At 41.2% G+C, this 23126-nt stretch overlaps 1 long non-coding RNA gene and 1 pseudogene across 2 annotated transcripts in view; one reads left to right on the top strand and one right to left on the bottom strand.

Moving 5' to 3' along the window:
* Positions 1–23126, top strand: part of LOC310990825 (potassium voltage-gated channel subfamily KQT member 5-like) — a 161050-nt pseudogene that overhangs the window by 41108 nt on the left and 96816 nt on the right. The gene's annotated exons all lie outside the window — the stretch shown is intronic.
* On the bottom strand, positions 12715–15620 carry LOC310984487. The gene is made up of 5 exons (XR_014595310.1): positions 15537–15620; positions 15160–15273; positions 14855–14943; positions 14137–14328; positions 12715–13717 (listed from the first exon to the last, which is right to left on the bottom strand). It is a non-coding gene; the product is annotated as an uncharacterized lncRNA (long non-coding RNA).

Here is a 23126-nt window from a genome sequence, read left to right as displayed (position 1 = left end):
AAAAACTCCATGGAAAACCCTTTTAACTCATTGAGTGCCAACCATGTAATTTCTCGTTCCCATGCGTTGAGTGCCAAAAACGTAATTTTACTTTTTTTGCTTTTTTTTTTTAAATGATGAAAATAGACACAAATTTGGGGACTCTACGACGAGCAGAACTGAAATAGATGACGATCAAAAACTCATGACAGCTCATGATCTGTACGTTTTCATCATAACTCGGCTTTTGCAAACCGAGTTGCGTTCACATGGAGTCCGGTAAATGGCAGACGGCATGCCGGACTCCATGTTAGTGGACGAGAGGAGGACGGTAAAACTTGGGGGAGCACGGCAAAAAATACCGTGGACGGCAACGGCAAACGGCAATGCCGTCCCGAGTTAAAATATTTTAACTTTTTCCGTCTGCCGGGACGGTAAACTCAACCGAACGTGACCTGTGAGTACGAGTATGTTGACGTTGCCATAGCAACATGGTGATGTGTCTTGCCGTTGTGCCGTGCCGTCCGACAGTTTGTTTGTTTTTACTGTTCCGTCCAGCGGCATTTGCCGTTTACCGTCTGCCGGTAACACGGCGCGTCTGTGTTGTTGTTTAGTGGCGCCCCCCCCATTTATCTTACACGAGCCCTTTGATCCAGAAATGCGAGTGTCAGAAGAGCGTCAGACACAAACAGAGCACCTTTCATAAAAGACGCTCTATCTCCTTTTCTAGAAAAAAGGAGGGATTTTGGTGAAACCCAGCCATGTTTAGCTTGACTTTTCTCAGGAACGGAGGCACGTAGAAACAAACGATTTGTGGCCACTTGAAGCATAAAGTTTCACCTTTCAAATGAGCCACAGTATGTGTTGGTGGCAATAATATAGAATACGCTGTGGCTCTACAAAAATCCTCAAAAATGGTCTAAATTGCCGGTACACTTGACTAAAACTTTGGAAAGGAGCGCGGCACTCAATGAGTTAACAGGGAAAAATTGGAGAAACCTCAGGGTGAGCAACAGAGGAGGGATCCCTCACCCAGGACAAGATGTGCAATAGATGTTGTTACAGACAAGAAAACAGTTTATATGTGTGTGTGTGTCTGTGCTCTATAACAGAATGTGATGATCTCACGTGTGTGAGAAGGGTGAAAACAGAGCAGAGCAGGTTGGGTTTCATGTGACCAGTTTCCATCCCTTTACATATCTAGCCTACTACCAGATCAAATGGAAGTGGCTGGAATATTGACTGTGCTACTCAAAACATAAAAAAAAAACATTTTGAACATGAACAAGTGCATGTATTTGGTGAAAAGGTGGAACCAGTCTCAGACAAACTGTTTTCCCTCTCTGGGAAGAAAGGTTGCTTTTGAATTTCTCGGATGTGACTTTGTGTTTTTCTCCCTTACATTGTGACAGTGACGGTAACGGCAAAGACAGACAAAAAGCAAGTCACAGCAACAGGTTATAAGCTGTTGGGTGGATGGATATAAGAAAAGTGACAAATGTAGGAAGACGGAGGTATCTGAAGCTGAAGAGGAAGAGACAGTGTGGGTGTGGGTGTGGGGGGTCTGTTGTGTTGTGTTGTGTGAGGCAGTGTGTTGTCTCCTGTCAGCCTCAGAAGGTCCATGGAGAGAGGCAGGGGAGGTCTGCACAGGATCAAAGAAAGAAAGAAGGAAGGTGGATCACATAAGAGGAGGGATGAGAGGACGAGGATGGGTGCGAAAATGGATTTGCAGATGGATGTGGTGTTGGGAAGGAAAGTGGATCAACAATACTGGACAGAGTTAACCAGGTGCAGGCACAGTATGGCTGCTTAGGGAGAATCTATGTAGTATATTTCACGTTTGGATTAACAATTTTTCAAATATGCAGTGAATTTCCAACCTCAAATCGACTGGAAACCACTTCGGGCTCTCACGCAGTGACGCGTTTAAGAAAACTGTCACTCAGATGCAATTTGAGTGCAAAATGGTTTGAAATACATGTAAACAAACAAAACTGGCAATTGACAGTAGCTGTAGCTGGTGCCGTGTTGGTGGATCGCAAGCTTCATTCACACATTCAAGTCATTTTGTAGCCACTTGGGGGCAGCAGATTGTAAAACACTATTGGGATGTATTTAAAATAGTTGTTCACATGCCAAATAAAGGCTAATGTTGATTTTTTACTTTTTCTGGTGGAAACCAGTTCTCGTATCGGCTCGTGGGGGAAAATCCCCAGACTACATGTTTAACAGTTTTCACCATAAAAAAAGGTTCCAGGTAAAAACTGCTGCAGCCGTGCAAAGAGATAAATGTGTTTTTATATCACTTCACCTGTTGACACGACTGGATTCGGGTCAGATGTTACAGAGAAAATCACAGGGTCATGTCCTTAAAGGGATAGACCAGCTGATGCATTGTAAATTCTGACATCATATCGAACTGGTGTATTATTTTGAGATGGGACTTCTCGTTGGCGGCGAAAATACGCTGATTAATTGTCCCTCAGTCGTTTACCGCCTGTTAGGGATGTAATGATACGCAAAAATCCCGGTTCGATATGTACCTCGGTTTTGAGGTCACGGTTCGGTTCATTTTCGGTACAGTATGGGAACAAAATGAGACCTTTCCACTGCAGATATTATACTTAATGGCCATTTGTACCTCATACAACCTCACTTCAAAAAAGATGGACTATCCCTTTAAACGTCTGAATCCTACCACACACACAGCTGGATGAATAAATGATTAGATATCAACAGGTTCACATTGTCAGTGTGTTGGATGTGTAGTAGTAGTAGTAGTAGTAGTAGTAGTTTGTTCAATCTTTTACACAAATTGTTTACAGTTGAGCATCAATCTCAATCAGTCAACCTTCCATAATACCATCATTAGTTCAACTAATTAATAAATAGATGGAAAAGGTGCAGGCTGAAGCTATCTAGCTTATGCCTACCCCATAATTCATTATTTCAGTGAATCCATTAGAGCTCTTCATGGTTTCAGAGTCAGAAAGAAACAAGTATCCAATAATTAACAAGTGTAACCAAAAAATAAAATAAAATAATAAATTAACAGCATTACAGTAGCAATCAACACCCAATTAATCAATCCTGTTCATAGCTTTCTATCATACTATGTTTTAATCTATTTCTAAATTGTCTTATGTTTTTGCATTGTTTGAGATCCTCTGTCAAGCTATTCCACAGTTTTACTCCCGCCACCGAGATACACATGCTTTTTACTGTAGTATTTATACTTAGTTGTTTTAAGTTAAGTTTCCCTCTCGGCTCATATCTCCCCTCTCTTTCCTTCAACATTTTTTGAATATTATTAGGGAGTAAATTGTTGCTTTATGCACAGTTGAATGGAAACCAACGTGTCTAGATACAAACGAGTTGGATACGAGTGCTCAGTTGATGCGAATGGTGAGTTTGAATGAAAACAGAAAGGTTGGAGATGTGACACCAAAACAATGTGCTAAGAGTGAAGGTCCCATTATACAGGTTTCTAATGACACAATACTGATTACTGCAGATTAATTTGCCATTGTTTTTATTGTTGTGTAGTTGACCGTTTAACTCAAGTGTTGTAGCTTTAAAGGAATAGTTCACTCAAAATTTAAATTTCACTCATTATCCACCCTCATGTGGACTAAGGGCTGGGAGAAGTTTCAGAGTTATCCGTGGCTTCTCTGAGTTACAGGGGGTCTCGGCGTAGCAGTGCATGTCCATATAACGGTTGCAAATGGATACCAACTGTCTTCATAACAAAAAGTAACAAAAAGACACACCAAATACCTCCATGCTGCTCATGTAATGTCCGTCTTGTATTGAAGCCCCGAAATGCGAAATTGTTCAGAAAAAAATTAAATAAGTCTATATTTCAAGCTTGTTTGTAACGGAAGCTCCTCTTCCTGGTCCGTCCAAGGCGAGATTTGGACGGACGGGCAGTTGGTATCCATTTGCAACCGTTATATGGACATGCACTGCTCCGCCGAGACCCCCTGTAACTCAGAGAAGCCACGGAGAACTCTGAAACTTCTCCCAGCCCTTAGTCCACATGAGGGGGAGTAGATAATGAGTGCAATTTGAATTTTGGGTGAACTATTCTTTTAATGAGGTCACCTTCATGACAGCAAATTAAAAAAGAAACACGCAAAGACTATTTACATAAGGGCTACAACTTCTAACTAGCAGTTCTTCATGTATCTTCTCCCACAGTGTCTCCTCTCTCTCTCTCTGGCTGTCTCTCACTTTGTCTCACTTCCCCTCGGACCCAGCCCTCACCCTCCTCTCTGTCCTCTGTCCTCTGTCCCCCTCCTTCTCGCTCTTCTCTCAGTTGCACAGCCAAGCTACTTTCCCAAAGCGCTCATCTCTTAATTATTAACATGAATGTTAATGGAAGCCTTGGGTCCAGAGCCGTATTATGGTGGTGGTGACTGTACGAGGCTCAGCGTGCGTCTCCCTCTGAGGACACTTAACAGCAGCAGCTGCTTGGAGCTTGTCCCAGCGTGCTGTCTTTAAACGCGCTGATCTGTCTCTAGCTGAACTGAAACATTGATGTAAGTCTGATATAACTGTGCAATCAGCACCGACCGCTGCACCACCTTCTAGCTGATGCTGCCAGTAAAGTAAGATGACCTACTTTACTCACACTCAAGTGATTAACTATTCTTTGTCAGCGAGGGGTTGTTAAAGAATTTTAGAAGAGATGAGATGACTGAAAGTGGGGGAGGCAAGACTGCAAATATAACAGCATAAACAAAAACAGTGGAAGCAAGTGTTCAACAATATTTCAAATATGCAGTGAATTTCCAACCTCAAATGGGCTAGAAACCACTTCTGGCTCTCACACGGTGACGCGTTCAGATAAGAAAAACTGTCACTCAGATGCAATTTGAGTCCAAAATGGTTTGAAATGCATGTAAACAAACAAAAGTGGTAATAGACAGAAGCTGTAACTGGTGCCGTGTCGTACCAGAATATGTGAGAGACACACACATGCACTGACAATTAGTGAAGGGCCCATTGCAAATGGGTGGGTCGTGTTTACGCTGAGTAATTTGTTTGTTGTGTCAGAATGTTGGGATTGGTTTCAGATGAACTCCGAGACCAGCTAGTTTCAACCGAGCAGCATTTAAAGTGTTTGTTTTTGTCTGGGGTGACGTGGAGTCATGCTGTGGGTTCGTTTGCTAAAAAACAAATGCAGTTTATCAAAAAATAAAAGAAAATCTTGCAGGAAAAATAGAGAAACGGAGCATCTAGTCTCTCACATCATAAACATTCAATTTATATCTGAATTCCTAATTTCTCAATTGCAATATTGATGAAATGAAGCAGAAATGCATTATTGATAGTATTTTGACAGCATCCTTTTTCATGAGCTATGCATTTCATGGAGTAAGATGGTCCATCCCATAGAGTCCTCTGCTGTAGTGATCTACAGTAGCAACCACTGCCTTCATCCTCCAGCTTACAACATGCCAAGGAATGCTAAAGACTTTCTGTATAGGAACACAACAATGGAGGATTATTTTTCTCTGAATGTTTCTAATGAGGTGTTGAACGATAAACCCCACCACCACCACCTTCCTGTCAGTCTGGTTGGCTTCAACTGACAGCTACACCAGAGCTGCACAGCTACAGCTTCAGACAAACACAATGCTCCAAAAGTGAATGCCTTTGCCCCAAAGATACAGCTTTTAATTCATCTGATACAAAAGCAGTCAGATGTGGATTTGATTTATTTATCAGCACGTGGGAAAACAAAATGAAATAGCACGATGAAAGAGTAGAATTACAAAAAAAAAAACATACACTATATATGACATATCACAAATGTACAGGAGAAACAAAAAAAACCCTAAAGGCTTGTCAAGTGGTCCTCCTAGAGACAAACATTCAACATAAAAGTAAGATTTACAATAATGTGAAGAACATCATAAAACAGTTAAGAAAATGAAATGTAGGAAGCAGGTGGTTGTGCATTGCTCAACTGGGCCAATAAAAAAATGAATTATTTGCTTCTTGATAGTGTTTTGAACCCATCTTTTGTACTGGCTTGAATATAACCTGGTGATGAATTCCGTATTACAATAGCTCACTGCTGTTTTGTAACAACCTTTTATATAATATCTTTGAAGACTGCGTTACTTTTATGTTTCTCATAGAATTTCACCCAAAATAAGAAGGCATCAGACTTACAGTTAACCATCTCACATTGTCATGCATGTCTTTTTATATTTGTTGTGTATAGCGCATGCTGCTTTATGTTAAACGACTTGTAATTTCTTCATATCTTCACTGAGGTACTGGACTAAATTACAAAACAATAATCAAGCTGTGACAGAAGGAAAGCATTTAAGACCTGTCTAATTACATCTAATGGCAAACCTTGTTTTCTATTGGTTACAGTTAAGTTACAATTGCATTCCTCCTGCGTCCCTTTAAACTCTTATTATTCACAAACACTTTAAATACTGTAATATATATAAATCTTGTTGGTCATTTTAATTATTATCATTTGATAATGTAAAATTTTCCTCCATTTTTCCTTACAAGTGTTCCAGTCTTCAGTGGAGAGGTGATTCCAACAGAGAAACTCAGAGCATCAGCCAGTCACATAAAGTCAGAGAGATTTGTGTTGCGTGTGTCAAGCAGCTTATGTTGTGGTTGAGTGTGTGTGTTGGTTAGCAGGGCAGCTGAACGTCTGCTCAACACACTGTAGTGGAATCTGGTCAGAAGTTATGGTCCATGGAAAGAACGCCTACAGATAGAGCCACCACCATTTATAAACCAATTTACGTTTGGCTCATGTCCACTGATGTATTAGGAGAACTGCATATCATGTTCCAATGAATGGTGTCCATTCATTCCAATAAAAGCTGTTTATCCAGTGTGAGTGCCAAAAAAGATTTCCTCCCCCTGGTTGGGCTCCATGTTGTGCCCACTGCACATACTGTACACATTGGTGTATTTTTCTCTAAACCCATTCCTTGTCTCTTACTAGTTCCAAACTTTAACACTGAGAAGCTTCGAATAGTTGGTTTAAATTCAGAGTATGAAGAGAAATAATTGGCATTGTACAGATACCTTTTGTGAGGCCCAATTAAAATGTGTGAAATAAACTATTTTCAACTTTATACAATTTGTCCACAAATCATCTAACTTGCGATGGAGCATGTTCTCAGCTGGGCCCTGGGGAAGCAGTTAAAGGGATAGTTCAACATTTTGGCAAATTGGCCCATTGCCATAATCACTATAGTCCTAGCAGTAGGTTCATTGCCTTTAGTTGTTTTTAGAACGGCCGAGCCGAGCAGCGAGCTGTTCAGAGCTACTCTACGGAGGCTAATGGGATTTCTTGGTTTCCCTCATCAAACTCATCAAATACAAAATCCAACAACTCCACAAAGCTCTGTTGGACAAGTTGTGACCTGCACATTCACCACGCTATGAGATAATAACGGAACGTTACGAGTCGTTTTAGAGGTAAATTCATGCAAAACCGCTGATGTGCGTTGCCTTCAGGGACAGATCTTCAGCAAGCAGTCTCTGTATTTACCTTGAAAACAACTCTGTCTCATAACGTTCCGTTATTATCTCATAGCGTGGTGAATGTGCAGGTCACAACTTGTCCACCAGAGCGTTGTGGAGTTGTTGGATTGTGTATTTGATGAGTTTGATGAGGGAAACCAAGAAATCCCATTAGCCTCCGTAGCGTAGCTCTGAGCAGCTCACGGCTCTGCTCCGCTGTTCTAAAAATAGCTTGCACCGACAAATAAAGGTAACGAACCTACTGCTATGACTATAGGGATTATGGCAATGGGACAGTTTACCAAAATGTTGAACTATCCCTTTAAGCTCATCAGCCAGAGGAGTTCTCCTGTAATTAGTCACTACCTGAGTAAGCCTGTAGAGACACAGATTGAGAGAGATGTGTGGGTGTGTGTTGCAGTGCCACTCTGTGGTTTGACCAATATATGGATTCATTTCAGTAATCCCTCTGGCCTCAGGTTGAGACGCTGATGCTCTGTGATGCTCTCCGCTGCTCTGCGGTTTGACTCTCAGTCAGTGTGTTTGTGTCTACACACTGTCTGATCTACTTTGTGGTTGAAACATTGTGTTTGTTGCAGTTGCTGGGAACTGTTGGCACAGTGTGGGGATTTTTCTGTCTGACTGAGTGTGAAAGGTTTTGGTACGATTGGTATGACTCTGGTAAGAAACGTTATGTTCCATCCTTTCCCTTATCAAAACTCTCCACAACTCCCTGTCACCCAGTTCAGTTTAATTGACCACCGCTACGTGTTCATGAGTCTACATATCTAAAATATCTTTTGATGATCCATCCATTCTTTAAACCCATTATATCATTTTTCTCTGAATGCTGCTTTCTAGCTCAACCCCAACTGAGACTGATGCTGATTGTTGCCACTGACTTACTGGCTATGTTTCCATCCACTTGTCAATCTAATTATCTCACCAAAATATTGATGCGATAAAGCTGGGGAATGTTAGTTTCCATCTAAGAACTTTAAATCGAATAAAAATACTGATGCCACACACTGTTTTGCAAACAAACTGGTTTATGGATTTTTTTTTTTTTGCATTTATTTTTGCACTGAATCGCAAAACCAAATGCACACAAGCCAAAAGCGGCTGGAGCTGTTGCCTTGAAACCACTGAGCGATACCAACACCAGTTAATTTAGCTTTTTTAGCAAGCATCACATTGACCAACAAATGGTGAATATTACAAGTTCTAATAGTGCTTATGTGCCAATTAACTGAGACATACTAAGCTGTCATCAGAAGACGGTGGCGTGAACACACAGTTTTGATGAACATGCTGATGCACTTGGCGTTAGCTAAATGCTACACACAGCGGAAGCGCCCTGTGGTTTGGGAACAGCGGCGCTCCAAACTATTTTGTGAGATCGTGGTTGTAAGACACTTCACAGAAATCCTGTCTGTCTGTCCACTTGACACTTGAAAAGATGGAAACACATACAGTAGCAGAATTGACATAAAATGTGATCGCAATTCACATTTATCCAGCAAAGAACTGTTTCCATCAGCATTTATCACAAAAGCCTTTCATTGATCGTGAGAAAATCTGATGAGATCGACAGACCAAACTTTTTGTCAATACAATATTCATGACATTTAATCAAATTGAACTGTTTCCATGAGGAACTTAAAGGTCCAGTGTGTAAAATGGAACAACCGTGAGATCCAGCGTTTACATTCTAGAATGCAGCGCTCACTCGCTCGCTCGCACTCACCCCTCCTGTTGGCAAAGTGACGGTGGCCTCTGAGGACAAAAAACACTTGTTTACCACGACTGGGAGTATTTGAGGAGCATAGAGCGATGAGGTGAAGATCTAAACCATTTTACCATATGTCTGGAACTCGTGAAACGTGCTCTCTGACTGGCTGGATTTTCCATTCAGGCTGCCATACAAACATGGCGGCGCAAGATGGCGACACTCTCTAAAGCAAGACCCTTGCTATATTTATAATATAAAAGAATAATTATAAGGCTATGAAAACCAAACAAATTTTATTTCATAGTGAAAATATATTCATGGGTAGTATATTCAGATTTTTCCACTATACCTTGCCAGTCATTACACACTGGACCTTTAACTCAGACTTGTTAAAGGGACAACGAGGAGTTTTGGAAAGCGAAGTGTTTCCTACTACATTTACCATGAGCCTCCGCGCGCACGGCGAAATTCTTTGACCGGTGCAAGACGTACGTCTTGCCAAGAATGTTTTCATTCATCAACAATGAAAGTCGGAGGTTCGAAGACGATGAGATACCGCCGTAGTTCCGACCATAAACGGCGATTCGGCGGCGTTATTCTCAACACCCGCCGGGCAGCGTCCGCGAAATCGCCCAGCATTTCCAACAATAATTAAAATAACAAAATAACGATAGAGACAAAATTATATATTTATCAAAAATGGAGCCATTAACAAGTGTGGGTAGCGTAGATTCATCCACATTAATGTGAGACTTTTAAATAACCAAATAGAAACGCTTTATCACAACAGACCATCTGCTGAAATACAGGATTAGGAAGACCAGGCCTGATATTTAATCTGAACATCTGTGAAAAGAAACGACGCCTTTAGTTTCCTGCTGTGGTAAAGTCGGCGTCTGCTGAGAGTGGGGAACACCCTTCAGCATTATGATGTCATGCTAAGCAACCACGCTGTGCTTGCATGTATGTATGGACACATAGGCAGAGTCCCACTTGTTTCCAGGTGCTGACACAAACATCACTACATCTATGTTTTATTCAAGTCTCTGTATAATCCCTGCACTTCACCTGCACCAATGGAAATGAGAAATGCAGAAATCTGACATGTGCTTTGCAACCACTCATGTCTCAGTTACAGTAGAGGTGCAGCTGCTGTTTACTAGGAGGCAACTGATTCTGACCAACAGCTCAGAGTCTGTAGGCAAATTAGAGCAGAAATGTGAACGGAGGTGTGAGCGACATGCAAACAACCATGCAAAACATTTGGTTGTCATGTTGCGATTTGTAGACTGGCAGCTTGTCCAGGTGAACCCTGCCCTCACCTTATGTCAGCTGGGGTTGGCTCCGGCCCCCCAGGACCCTGCACAGATAAGCGGTACACACGATGGATGGATGGATGGATGGATGGATGCTGCACTGTGTTTTCATCCTCCCAACCACTCCTTCCCTGACCTTAGGGCTGCACAATATCAGGGAAAATTGACATTGCATGTTTTTTTTCCTGCAGTACTGTATATACTACAATATTAAAAAAATACAAGAATTTTCACCAGATGACTTGAATAGTTCTGGGAATAATTAGGTTGACTCACCATGACACCATTGTATTCATATAATGTATAAACGTGTCATACCCTAAAATAAGGGGGATCATCTGTCAATGAACAAAGATCCTTCCATCTTTTCCTGTTTCTCTCTCTTGCTTGTCGCTCGACATGAGAAATAGTTCCGCTGGTCAGTGCAAATCTCGGAAGAGCAGTGAACTGAGACACTGGGAGCTTCTGCTACAAACAAGCTTAAAATATAGACTTATTTAATTTTTTTCGGAACAATTTCTCATGCCGGGGCTTCAATACAAGAGGGACATTACAGACGAGCACTATGGAGGTATTTGGATGTTTTTTGGTGTGTCTTTTTGGACGAAGAAAAGTGGTATCCATTCACAACCATTATATGGACAAATACTGCTACGCGGACCCCCCGTAACTCAGAGAAGGCACGGAGGACTCTGAAACTTCTCCCAGCCCTTAGTCGACATGAGGGTGAGTAGATAATGAGTGAAATTAGAATTTTGGGTGAACTATCCCTTTAATTTCTGGGTCCTTTTTATTATTATTTTTTTGATACAATACATCCACAACAAAACAAACAAAAGAATAACAACAAAAATAGTCCAGTACATTACATGAATAGTATAGTTCCATGTATACATTCATACCAACACACACAACACAGAGGGAGTGGTCCAGTTTCATAACCTGATGTGCTATACCACCTTCCAGAGCATATAGAGGGACTCAGCAGGCCTCTCAGACAATACATTCAAAATGAAAAATAAAATAAATTAATACATTAATAATAATAATAATTCCAAATACCAAATCAAATCAAATAGCAATGTAAAACCACGTCATTATGGACCAGTTTCAGATACCTGTTATGCCAGTTGAGAAAAGTAATGGATCAGACATTTAGATATATACTGTATAATAAATAAACACCTGGGTCGTGTTCTAATTCTCAGGCCCGTTGAGAACTCTACATCAGAGCGAGGAGCTGCTTTTCTGAAGTTGACTTGTTCTAAGAGAAAACACTGCATGTCCTGGGATGTGACTATCGCAGTGGTGATGTTCAAACAATATACGTATATCGTGCAGCCCTACTTCACCTCCTGTTCCACTGATCGGTAAGTGGTTCAATCAGGACGATGAGGGCGCAGCATGTGGAGGTGTTGAACTAAATAAAGGCATTATGTGGATCTCTCACACTGTAAAAAAAATTCCGTAGAATTTACGGTAAAATACTGGCAGCTGTGGTTGCCAGAATTTTACCGTAGAAAATACGGTCACAATGTATTACACATTACGGTATGCTGTTTTGGCAACCGTAAATTTCACAGTAGAGAACTGTTATTTGTTTACGGTAATTTGCTGTAAAAATAACAGTTATAATATAAACCTGTTTACGGTAAATTCTTTTAAAAATAACGGATATACTGTAAACCTAATTACAGTCCATCAGTGAAAAAACACGGTAAAACTGTAAGATATAGTACGGTATTTTATTGCAAAATTCACGGTAAAATACTGGCAGCTGTGGTTGCCAGAATTTCACCGTAAAAAATACGGTACAACACATAATGGAATTACAGTTTGTTGGCGTAGATTTTACAGTCAGAAAATGCAAATGGTAAATTATTAAGGAAATAACCAATTAAAGGACAATTCCAGGCGAATTCAACTCGGGGGTGTATTTTCCTATCATTTTAGGTCTAAAAGAAGGAATCTTAAGATTTTCAGTTTAATCGCTCCTGTTTTGCGGTAGTTGCGTCTGTCCCCGCATCGCCATGGCAGCAATGAATGGGAGTGGATGTAAGTTCCGCTGTTTAGGCTGTTTCCATCCCTCAAAGCCGCAATTTTTTTCCACAGACAGCGTAAGATGGAGACTCAAACATGCACCAAGAAGTTTATTTACTTCAAGCAAGCCGACATGTTTGTAAAACTAGATCTAATTCAAAGTCTCCCAGAGTCTTGCGCGAGCCCGAAGTTGCAGTGCTGGTGTATTCAGGTGCAGTTGGAGCTATCGTTTGTGTCATAAACACAGGAATACCAACTCTTGACTTGCTTCAAGTGTACATTTTTTTCCACAGACAGCGTCAGGTGGCTACTCAAACATGCGCTGAGAAGTTTTTTTTTACTTGAAGCAAGTAAAGAGTTGATATTCCTGTGTTTATGACACAAACTGTAGCTTTCCTACTGCACCTGAACACACCGAGCACGGCAACTGGGTCTCGCGCGAGACTCCGGGAGACTTTGAATTAGATCTAGTTTTACAAACATGTCGGCTTGCTTGCTTAAATAAACTTCTCGGTGCATGTTTGAGTAGCCATCTGACGCTGTCTGTGGGAAAAATTTGCGGCTTTGAGGGCTGGAAACAGCCTAAACAGCGGAACTTACATCCACTCCCATTCATCGCTGCCGTGGCGATGCGGGAACAGACGCAACTACTGCAAAACGGGAGCGATTAAACTGAAAATCTTCAGATTCCTTCTTCTAGACCTAAAATGATAGGAAAATACACCCCCGAGTTGAATTCGCCTGGAATTGTCCTTTAAGCCCATTGTAAACCAAAGTACAGACTATAATTGATAAACTTTAAGAACCTCTCTTTGCATATACACATTCTCTGTGAAAAACAGAACTTGTCCAGTATACTCACAAGGCAGTGTTGACATCTTGAAAAGACAGTGTGTGTCCATACATATGAAGAAGGATAGTCCATGATAGAAGAAATAAACATAATGAAAAAAGGAGCCACTTGCCCTGTGTTGATCAACACTAATGAGTCACTGAGTCCAGACTTGGCTGAAGAGGGCTCTTAACATATACATGGTGTTCAAGAAACTGGAACTTAAAGCATCCAGCAGTCACCAGTTCTGCTTGAAGACTCATATATTGTCCATTTGGTGTCCACTGTAGACTGGCATGATCCTCTCTGCAGCCAGAAAACAGAAACAAAGCAAAGGTTAGATTGATGCAGTGCCTGAGCATGGTGCCTACAGAGATAAATTCAGCCTTCTGTTGTTAAACTGAGCTCCAATGAGCTATACATAGAATGAAACCAGCACTCTGGAATATAGTTTTGCAGGTCATCAGGAGTATTTCATTTATTTTATTGTATTAGTGTAAAAGGTAGAAACTGTCACTTTTCAGGACTAAATGATCATCAGTATTTGTTTCACCCTTGTCGAATTGCAGCCAAAATCCTGAATCCTGTCCGTAATACTGATTTTTTTTCTACTGTATGTTTGTATGAAGCTGTTGGCACCGTGCATTTGTGGGAGATCGATTGAGTGAAGTTTGAGTTGTGCTTGCATCTACTCATTTGCTACACTGACATAAACCATTGCTTACCTCTAATTAGCCTTGACAAGACTGGTGTTTGAGTCATTGGGTCCAGACTTGACTGAAGACAGGTGGGACAGAGTCTCATACAGACATGGTACAATGTTGAAGAAACTTTGGGCAGGTGTTGTCATCATTCCTGCTTGAAAATTCACCAGCAGTCTTCAATCAGGTGTTTACTGTGGACTGGCATGAACCTCTCTGCAACCAGACAAAGAAAGACAACAAAGAAAACATTGTTAATGATAATGATAATTATTATTATATAGCACACTGTTGCAAAGTGCTTCCTGCAGCAACAACAACAACAAACAAAACATTAATAAAAGAAGTTGGAACAGAAAAAAAAAATGGTGAATGAAGAGTAGGTTTAAAAAATCTAATAGAAAGGCCAACCAATAAATATGATTTCAGGAGGCGCTTAAAACAGTTAACAGATTTAGCAGATCTAATAGATTGAGAGAGATTGAGGGAGAAACTGTGGAGGCTACAGCTGAAAACACACAATCCTTTGGATTTGACATTAAATCAGTGATTTTGATGTTTTTTTTTAAGGATAGTTCCGAGGATTTATCCTTAAGGAACTCCAGATAATAGGGTAGTAGACATAAATGGGAGACATAATTATTGATGTGGCCATGTAAATATTTGACAGGTATGAAGAAACAAAAACATTTAGGCTAATGGCGGCACCAGTTCAGAAGCCTATCAATTTAAATGTACTCACTGAAGCTGAGTGTTGATAACGCTGAAGATGTACTGGCCATGCCACATTCCTGCAAAGTAGGCTGCCTTGCATTCTCCAGCTGCACCATGCTGAGGAGAAGGTAAAATGATTTTGTAGTGTTAAAAATGTGTACAACTAAGGATGGGATGGTTCTGTACAAATATAGTTGAACACAAAATGAACTCATGTAACACTTCAGTAATAATGATAATGGACAGAAGTAGCTACATGGATATCTGAACAAGGCAGTTTTAGGCCGGTGTATTTTCCCTCTTCCACACAAACACAATAACACATAACTTTACCTTAACAGTAATGATGTTGGCCTCCCTTAGGAACTTCTGCACCTCCATGAGAGCAAGGCTCCTCTTCAGACCGTCTATCTCCATGTGCTAACGTTAGCTTCCACATACTTTACTCTGATTAGAAAACACAAAAACTCTGGTTACTCTCAGGTCCTGTCTCTCACGCTAGTCTCATGCTATAGTAGTCAGCGTTATTAGCTTAACGATCCACCGTTAGCGTTAGCATAACGACCGTTATCGTTATTAGCATAACAATAGACCGTTAGCTGTATTAGCATAATGGTCGTTAGCGTTAGCCTAGCCATCGTTAGCGTTAGCCTAGCTCATGTGCTAAACGGCCAAAGTAACACAAACCATGCTCATTTTTAAATACTTACAGTTCATCTGTAGCTTTTCCACGGACAGTTGGTATCGATCCAACCTGAGAAAGTCCAGTCCGATCCACCGACACTCGTTGCTGAAGCAGTCAGACTTTTTTGCAGACTGAAGCTGGGGCATTTCCATCAAAAATAAAATTAATCCACTTTACTGATGTCGTCTTTGGCTGACAACAGAGCAGCTTGGTTGTAACCAGGTTGTAACGGCGCTCCGGCCAAAAATAACGGATCTTGGTGGCGCGCAGCAAACCAACCGTTGACCCAACAAATGGGTTACTATGGTTACTGCTGGGTCACCTGTAGGTCACCCAAGCCAGAGCTGACTCAAGCTTCTTCTTTTTTTCCTTTTTTCTTTCTTTTTTTTTTTTTTTACTGTGTGTAGGTATGTTATGGAGACTACATGTTTGTACAATAGAGATGTTTGTATTTTAAAAAAAATATATATTTATGTCTAAACTCTTTTGCACATTTATACTGAAATATATGTTACATATAGGCTATTACATCTTATTTTGACTTAGTATCTTAATCTTATCTTAATTCTGTTTTGACAACATGTAGTTTTTCTATTGCATTAAGTGCTTCACATCGACCCGAACAATGCCCACGTGACCACAGCCTGTCCTGATACCATACTTTTTAACATTCTACTTTCGTGATAGATATCACGTGACGTCACACAGCGTTCGCAGCCGGTCACAGCGCCATCTTGGGTACCGACTTCCAAAGGCAGTCTATGGGCTGTGACATCAAATCTCACAAAAAGAGTGGATAAACCTTTTTTTATTACATGGCTCTATTGAATATCGTATTCCGATAATTTATTGATATTTCTGATATTTATTTACATCTTGATTTTGCATTTAACAGTCTGTTATTCCTGTTTAACAGATCGTTGCTAAGTAAAATACACCGTTGCTAGGGACGCCGCTCTGATCAGCGCAGCACAGAAAAGAGAAATCAGATCGATAGATAAAACAGAGTGGCGACAGCTTTTGATTAGCAGCTAATTCAACAGCAGTGATGGATAACTGTACCGGAGAGGCTCAACATGAGCTTCATCTGAGGAATAAACAGCAGCTTTTACCTGACGGGAGACCAGAGAGAGAGAGAGAGAGAGACGAGGAGAGAGAGAGAGGTCCACTGGGTGAGCTAGATTAACTTTTAACGGGAGAGAGAGCGGCGCACCGCGCTGTCAAAGCTCGTCTCAGCAGAAAGGTGCTGGAGGTGTGTGCTTTCAAGGCAAGGCCATCAAAAAGAGAAATATCCATATCCAAACTACATCAGGCAGCAGTCTTCTGGTCAGAGAGGATGTGGCTGCACTGATCTGAATAGAGGTAACTCAGTGTTCGGTACCCAGCATGGCGGCGGCCAGGTGGAACGCACCGTGACGTCACCTACTGATATCTATCTATAGAAATGATGGTATGATTTAATGGTTGTGTACCGTAAATTTAAACGTAAACACCAGCAAAATCTGTAATTCAGACAGAATGATACCGTCAATTTTACGGTAATTACACGCTTGTGACATTATGGTATTTTACCGTGAATTTTGCGAACTTTTTACAACATTCACAGTAAAATTCCATATTTTCTACTTAGTAAGACCGTAAAATTTAAAGTTATTTACTGTATCTTGATTTACGGTAATTCAGTGTATTTACTACAGTGATATACTATTTTTGATTTTACGGTATTTTACTGTTGCTATTTGACAGTTTTTTACCGTAATTTCTACGGACATTTCTTACAGTGCAGCTACATGTGGATAAGTGCAGCCGGCGTGATTGAACCCGAGAGAGTAGGACTATTGTATAGCTATTGAAATAGTGTGTGTGGATGGATGCTATCTGTCACACAGGAGCTGAGGAGCTGTGAGGTTTCGGTGCAGGCAGCAAGTGGATGCTCAGCTTCTATGAGCTTACCCACGGTTTTATTTGAAAAGAAGCCGGGCTGATTCCTCTATAGCTTACTGACTACCAGGCTTACTGAGGCGTAACTGCTGAGCAAACAGCAGTCTCCTCAGAGGCCCACAAAAAAGAGGAAAAAATACAATATACATACACTTTTTGAAGGAAAATTGCAGTGCGGTCATTTTGGGCCCCTAAATGCAGTAACCTCTGGCTTCAAGTGCTGGGAAAGGGATTAGTAGAGACGTTCTAAAGCTGGAGCCAGGAGGGAACTGGCTTCACCCGGCAACAAGCAGCCTGTTGAAATCTACTGTATATTTACTGCTGATGATGCACTAACGTATAGATTTTGGGTTTATTGTGTTTTTTGTTTTAGTTTTAGTTTTTTTTTTTTTGCCACAAATCATGTACAGATGCAAATGACTACAGAAATATGGGTCAGGGATGAGAGAGTGTTTGGATGTCAGGATGACAGACAGGGGATGTGCAGCATTGGCACCCCACCACCTCGGCATATTGTGAATATTTATGTTGAGAGTATTGAATCTGATCGACTGAACTCTTATTTTTTTAAATCCATTGGAGTCCCTTTAATCAGTCCATTTTTATAAAAATAGTCATGACATGTAGAAATGTTGTTATATTGGTATCCATCATCTAACCCTTACAGTACATTGTATCTTACTCATGACAAGTAAGTAAATAAGTGTATAGATGTCTACTATTCCTTCAAGAGATGTGTTGACCTACAGTACAGTATGTAGGGGAGGAAATGTGACTGTACTGTATAATTACGAATAGTAATGAGTCATTTGATTTGATTTGATTTGATTTGATTTGATTGGATTGGACATAGTGGAATGAATGAGTCGTATTATAACTATCATAAGAGATACATGAATAACTATCAGCTGTGTCACTTTGACTTGACCATTCTGTCTGATTTAAAGGTGTACAGAAATGGCCATTTGTCCTGTTTGTCGCGCCGAGTTGTCACGAGCTGCAACACGAGTTTACCCGAGTAAGGAAAACGAATTTGATTGGTCGTTATCGAGCGGGCGGGATATTCAAAGCTTGGGGCGAGACCGAGCTCCGTGTGTGTGTGTGTGTGTGTGTTGTCTCAGACGTTTGAATGGCGGATTACGGATCCAATATCAGTGGCTGGTGAATCGTGTACAGGCTGACGTATAATCCGTGCGCCTGCATTATCCAATGCGGGAAAAAAAATACACACTTTCATCCCGGATTTACTCAAAAATAGAATTTTGCACAAAGTTTGGCCTACAACGTCTGATAGATGAGTTATTACACAAATTTTATGACCCAGAGTGGGCTTAAATTCAATTTTCTTTTCTGTACAAAAAAATATTTAAATAAAAAAAAACCCCCAAAAAACCCAGTGTGACAATAGCAGCAACTTTAATGGTCAGTCTGCTGCAACCGTGTGGCCCTGTGACCTCCCTTATGTGATGCAGGAAACCTAAACCAATAACTTCTTTCCTGTCAGTGGCGGTGAAGATTTTACACAAGTACAGAGCTCCAGTTACGACACAGCAGACCTATGTTTTTCAGGCAAATGTTATGTAATGTGAAACCAACTATACCAGGAACATGACCTATTTATGTCAGCCTGAAAATAGAGCACATGGTGACAGGCTCCCTCTGTGAAGATTTGTTTCCAAAGTGTTTACTATTGTTAATTATGCAATTAGTTGAGTATTCCATGATAGCGTAATACATAATAGAGGAGAATATATGTATATGGTACTGTTTACTATTGATATTTCTACTCAACATATCAAAGTAAAACAACTGTGTTTAAATAAAAAAATAATGATATAGTAACGTAACTGGCAGTGAAGAAGTTACATAAATTCTCTCACTCTCTCTCTCATGTGTGTGTGTGTGTGTGTGTGTGTGTGTGTGTGTGTGTGTGTGTGTGTGTGTGTGTGTGTGTGTGTGTGTGTGTGTGTGTGTGTGTGTGTGTGTGTGTGTGGACTATGCGTGTGGAGATGTCCTTATAAAGTGTCCTCACTGGTACACTGCTGCCTTGTGGGGCCAAACTAATTGGAGCATAGTTCAGCAAATGGAAAGAAAGAGCAGAGAAACAGAGGGAGGCAGAGAGAGATGGAGCTGAGAAGGACAAATAGATGATATGACAGCGGTGGAAAACCAAGGGAGAGAGTGTGTATCACAAAGCAAAGTGTGGATGGCCTCGAGACAGAGAAAATAAAGGAAGGAGAATTAGTAAGAGAGTGTGTGTGTGTGTGTATGTGTGTGTTTCAGTGTGATTTGAAAAACTACAGTCAGGACAGGAACACATTCATCTTCCTGCATCCAGTGACCTTTAAGCTTTAGCTTTGTTTTGTTTTGTTTTTTTCATATTTATTACTCAATTCATGTGAAGTCAATTTTATCAAATCACAACATAATGTATCTGGAGAGCAGATCTGGGTGGGTGGGTTAGGAAAAGAGAGAGAACAGAGCTCCACATAGAGATGTGTAGCCTGTTAATCCTACTCTTACTGCTGCTACTAATATTACTGTAACAATTAGCAGCAGTGACACAAAGGATGGAGGTGGTTTAGAACAGAAGCAGGCTGGAGGAGAGAGGAAAGAAGATGGTTGGTACAATACAGATCACATTTCATATTTTTCTGTTTTTACAATTCATATTACCGATAGAAAACACATAGGTGAAGAGATTCGCTCCAAGCAAAGAATTTAGTTGGGCTTGGGCGGTATTACGGTAATACCGTATACTGCAGGTGTTTAAAAATAGCAACGGTGTCAATTTCAATACCGTCATGAAAAAATGCAATGCACTTATATAGGAGATAAGGATTAAATATTAAATAAAAGTAATTTAATGTCTAAAATTGATTATATGTCCAGTAGCACTTATGTGTGGTTGAATTTTCAGTTAGTTTAATATGTTTTAGCCTACTTTTACCTGCCCGCCCACCCCCCCCTCACTGTCCGCTCCCCCGTCGGACACGTTCCGTCATAGTCACTCTCACTCACACACACATCACACAGCCAGATCGCTCTGCACACAGTTTATTAACTTGATTAGTTTCAAGAAGTCGGTGGGGTTTTACCATTATGCCCGTTTATCACCAATAAACACAGTAGATGAGCGTGAGTGACTGAGCTGAGGCGGGTGGGGTGGGGGGTCCGCGGCCGTGGAGCGGTGAGGGACTCTGACTGCAGCGGGGACTATCATGTCTCTGCTCCGTGACACTGTGAGACAGACCGCCGGTGAGGCTGTGGGACGGGTCCCGCTAATCGTTGAAAACACCAGTGATACGTCTCCAAACCAGAAACGTCTGGAACAACATCGGAAAAAGTCGCTCTTGACAAGAAAAAGAAAAAAAGGGACCGGACCTGCTGTGTCTTGTAAAAAAAAAAAACTGACAGCGAGTGCGTGTCATGACTTCCTGTATCTGGCCCTTCAAAATAAAAGCCCTATAGCCTTTCATATACAGTTCGGTCATATTGATTTTGACTTCATTTTGACAAGACAGGGCTCCAAATGTTTGTTGTTTTTTTCCTGCGACCAACCGACCAATGAGATTTTGGTCTGCTAATGTTTAGCCCTAGTATTTAGTTTCTGAATGGTGAAGACACAAGCCAATGTTTGGTAATGCCACTTACGTCATTATTTTTAATTAGTCACGGTCAGTGTTTCCCCCAGAAAATTTGGCTGCTTTGTTGCTTTTTTTGCAATATTCGGCCGAATATATTCGGTTACCGAATATTCGGTGCATCCCTAGTCACCACTGTGTAGTGTGAGGAAGGACGGAGGCACTGGTGTTGCATTCAGGTGCAGTCAGGCAGACGGCCGTCGGCAAACCAACCGGATGTCATTTTACTCCACCAGAGAAAGACGGTAAAACGTTGGTCAGGTAAACAATACGACATCACCATGACAACATATTGTCACGCCTGTATTGTTTTGCCTCGTGCTGGCGGACCACTTGTTTATCCTGTTACATGCAGCGTCTGTTGTCTGTTTGACGTCTGCCCCATTTCATGTGAATGCAACATCAAGAATACGTTCAGATATGCAACTGCACCGCTAGATGGGGGTAATTCCTACATATTATACCTTTTAAAGGGGATTTCATGAATATTCACCTTGAATCTGGTCTACACTGTACAGCAGTGATCATCAACTAGCGACCCGCCAAACCTTCCAGTCCAGCATGCGACTGGATTCCAAAGTTGTGAGGATCAAAAAGAAGAACCAGCTCTATATGTACAGTATATAGTTATTAGAGCTAATCAGGGTTCCCTCGTGTATTATAAATAATGTATTGATTGTATGTTCATCCTCAATAGGCCAGCAGCATCTCTGCCTCCTACAGTCCACATGGCCCTGCATATGTCTCCATACGTCACTGATGTCGTCACTCTGTATGTTGTGGAACATAGCAGTGGCGCTGTTCCAGCTCGGCTCCACTTCCCTCTCTGCTCCATGCACAGTAGCATTGTTGAGTCTAATGGTTCCATCTCCGGGGCATCGCTACATCTCAGCCAGCGTTTCCATTCACCACACAGCTCTGCTGCGATTCCTCTCTGCACGCAACTTTTCAGAAAGTTGCCTCAGAGCGTGTTCCTTGTTTCTATCTCTTTCATTGAATCGCACGCATCAGCACCGATCACTGACTGCACTGCTTTATCTCGGTCGCTTCCGGTATTCTTTAGATTTACCTCCTTTCTGCTGCTGCCCTTACTTAAGGTGAACTTTATTGGGCTCTGTGTGGCTCTTTTATCCAATCACGTCCTTTTGGTGCATCTCTGTCTCTCAGCAGAACGTAGGCGTACTGTACATCTACTGATAAATGCACAAGTGTCTCAGTGTGAGGAAACCTCTAAGTGAGTGGCATGTACACACACACATAATAAATCAGAAGCCCTCCACGATGTTGCCTTTTTAATAGTCTCTCATATTGAAACACAGAATGTCTGGGTGTTGGTGAGTCACAAGCACAGGTTATTACCACATACATCACAGTGTGTGCTTCTGTGTGTGTGTGTGTGTGTGCTGCTTCTTTGTGTAGATGACAGAGTCGCTACGGAGACGTGTGGAGCAGCTTCATGTGGGGGAATGTCACGATTTCACTGCTTCCAGATGAGAAAATCCACATTTTGTCATGACATTGTTAGCCTTGACCCTCCTGCGCCTACACACTCTGAAACTGATTTTGTCGTTGTTGTTCATGTGACTGCGGCTCCTTCGGCTGCTGACACAGCTCACATCTCTGACGTGTGTGTGTGTGTGTGTGAGTTCAGATCAGTTCTTTTTTATTCCACTCAGTCATAACCTACATTGTCTTTGTAGAGAGAAACCCAGCAACTCTCATCGAAGAAATAATCAAAATACTGTGACTGAAGAAGGTTTCTGTCGAAACGCGTGGGCTGTAACCCACTCAGATGTTTTTATTCGATATAGCCATTGTATAAATAAAGGCTTTTTATATTATTGGAGAAGAAGTGCCTTGGATTTTCCTTTGTTGTACTGTGACTGGTTGTTTGTCTCTATCTCAGCCCTCCCTGTCATATTCAGGCAACAGGTCCAGGGTGTAACCTGCCCCTCGCTCAATGTCAAAACATGAATCATTATCATTTTCTAATATATCCACTTGGGACAATGAGGAGTTTCGGAAAGCAA

Source organism: Trachurus trachurus (genome assembly GCF_905171665.1).
Source record: "Trachurus trachurus genome assembly, chromosome: 1".
NCBI lineage: Eukaryota > Metazoa > Chordata > Actinopteri > Carangiformes > Carangidae > Trachurus > Trachurus trachurus.
The sequence above is the reverse complement of the archived record's forward strand: the minus strand, read 5'-3'. Positions and strand labels throughout refer to the sequence as shown.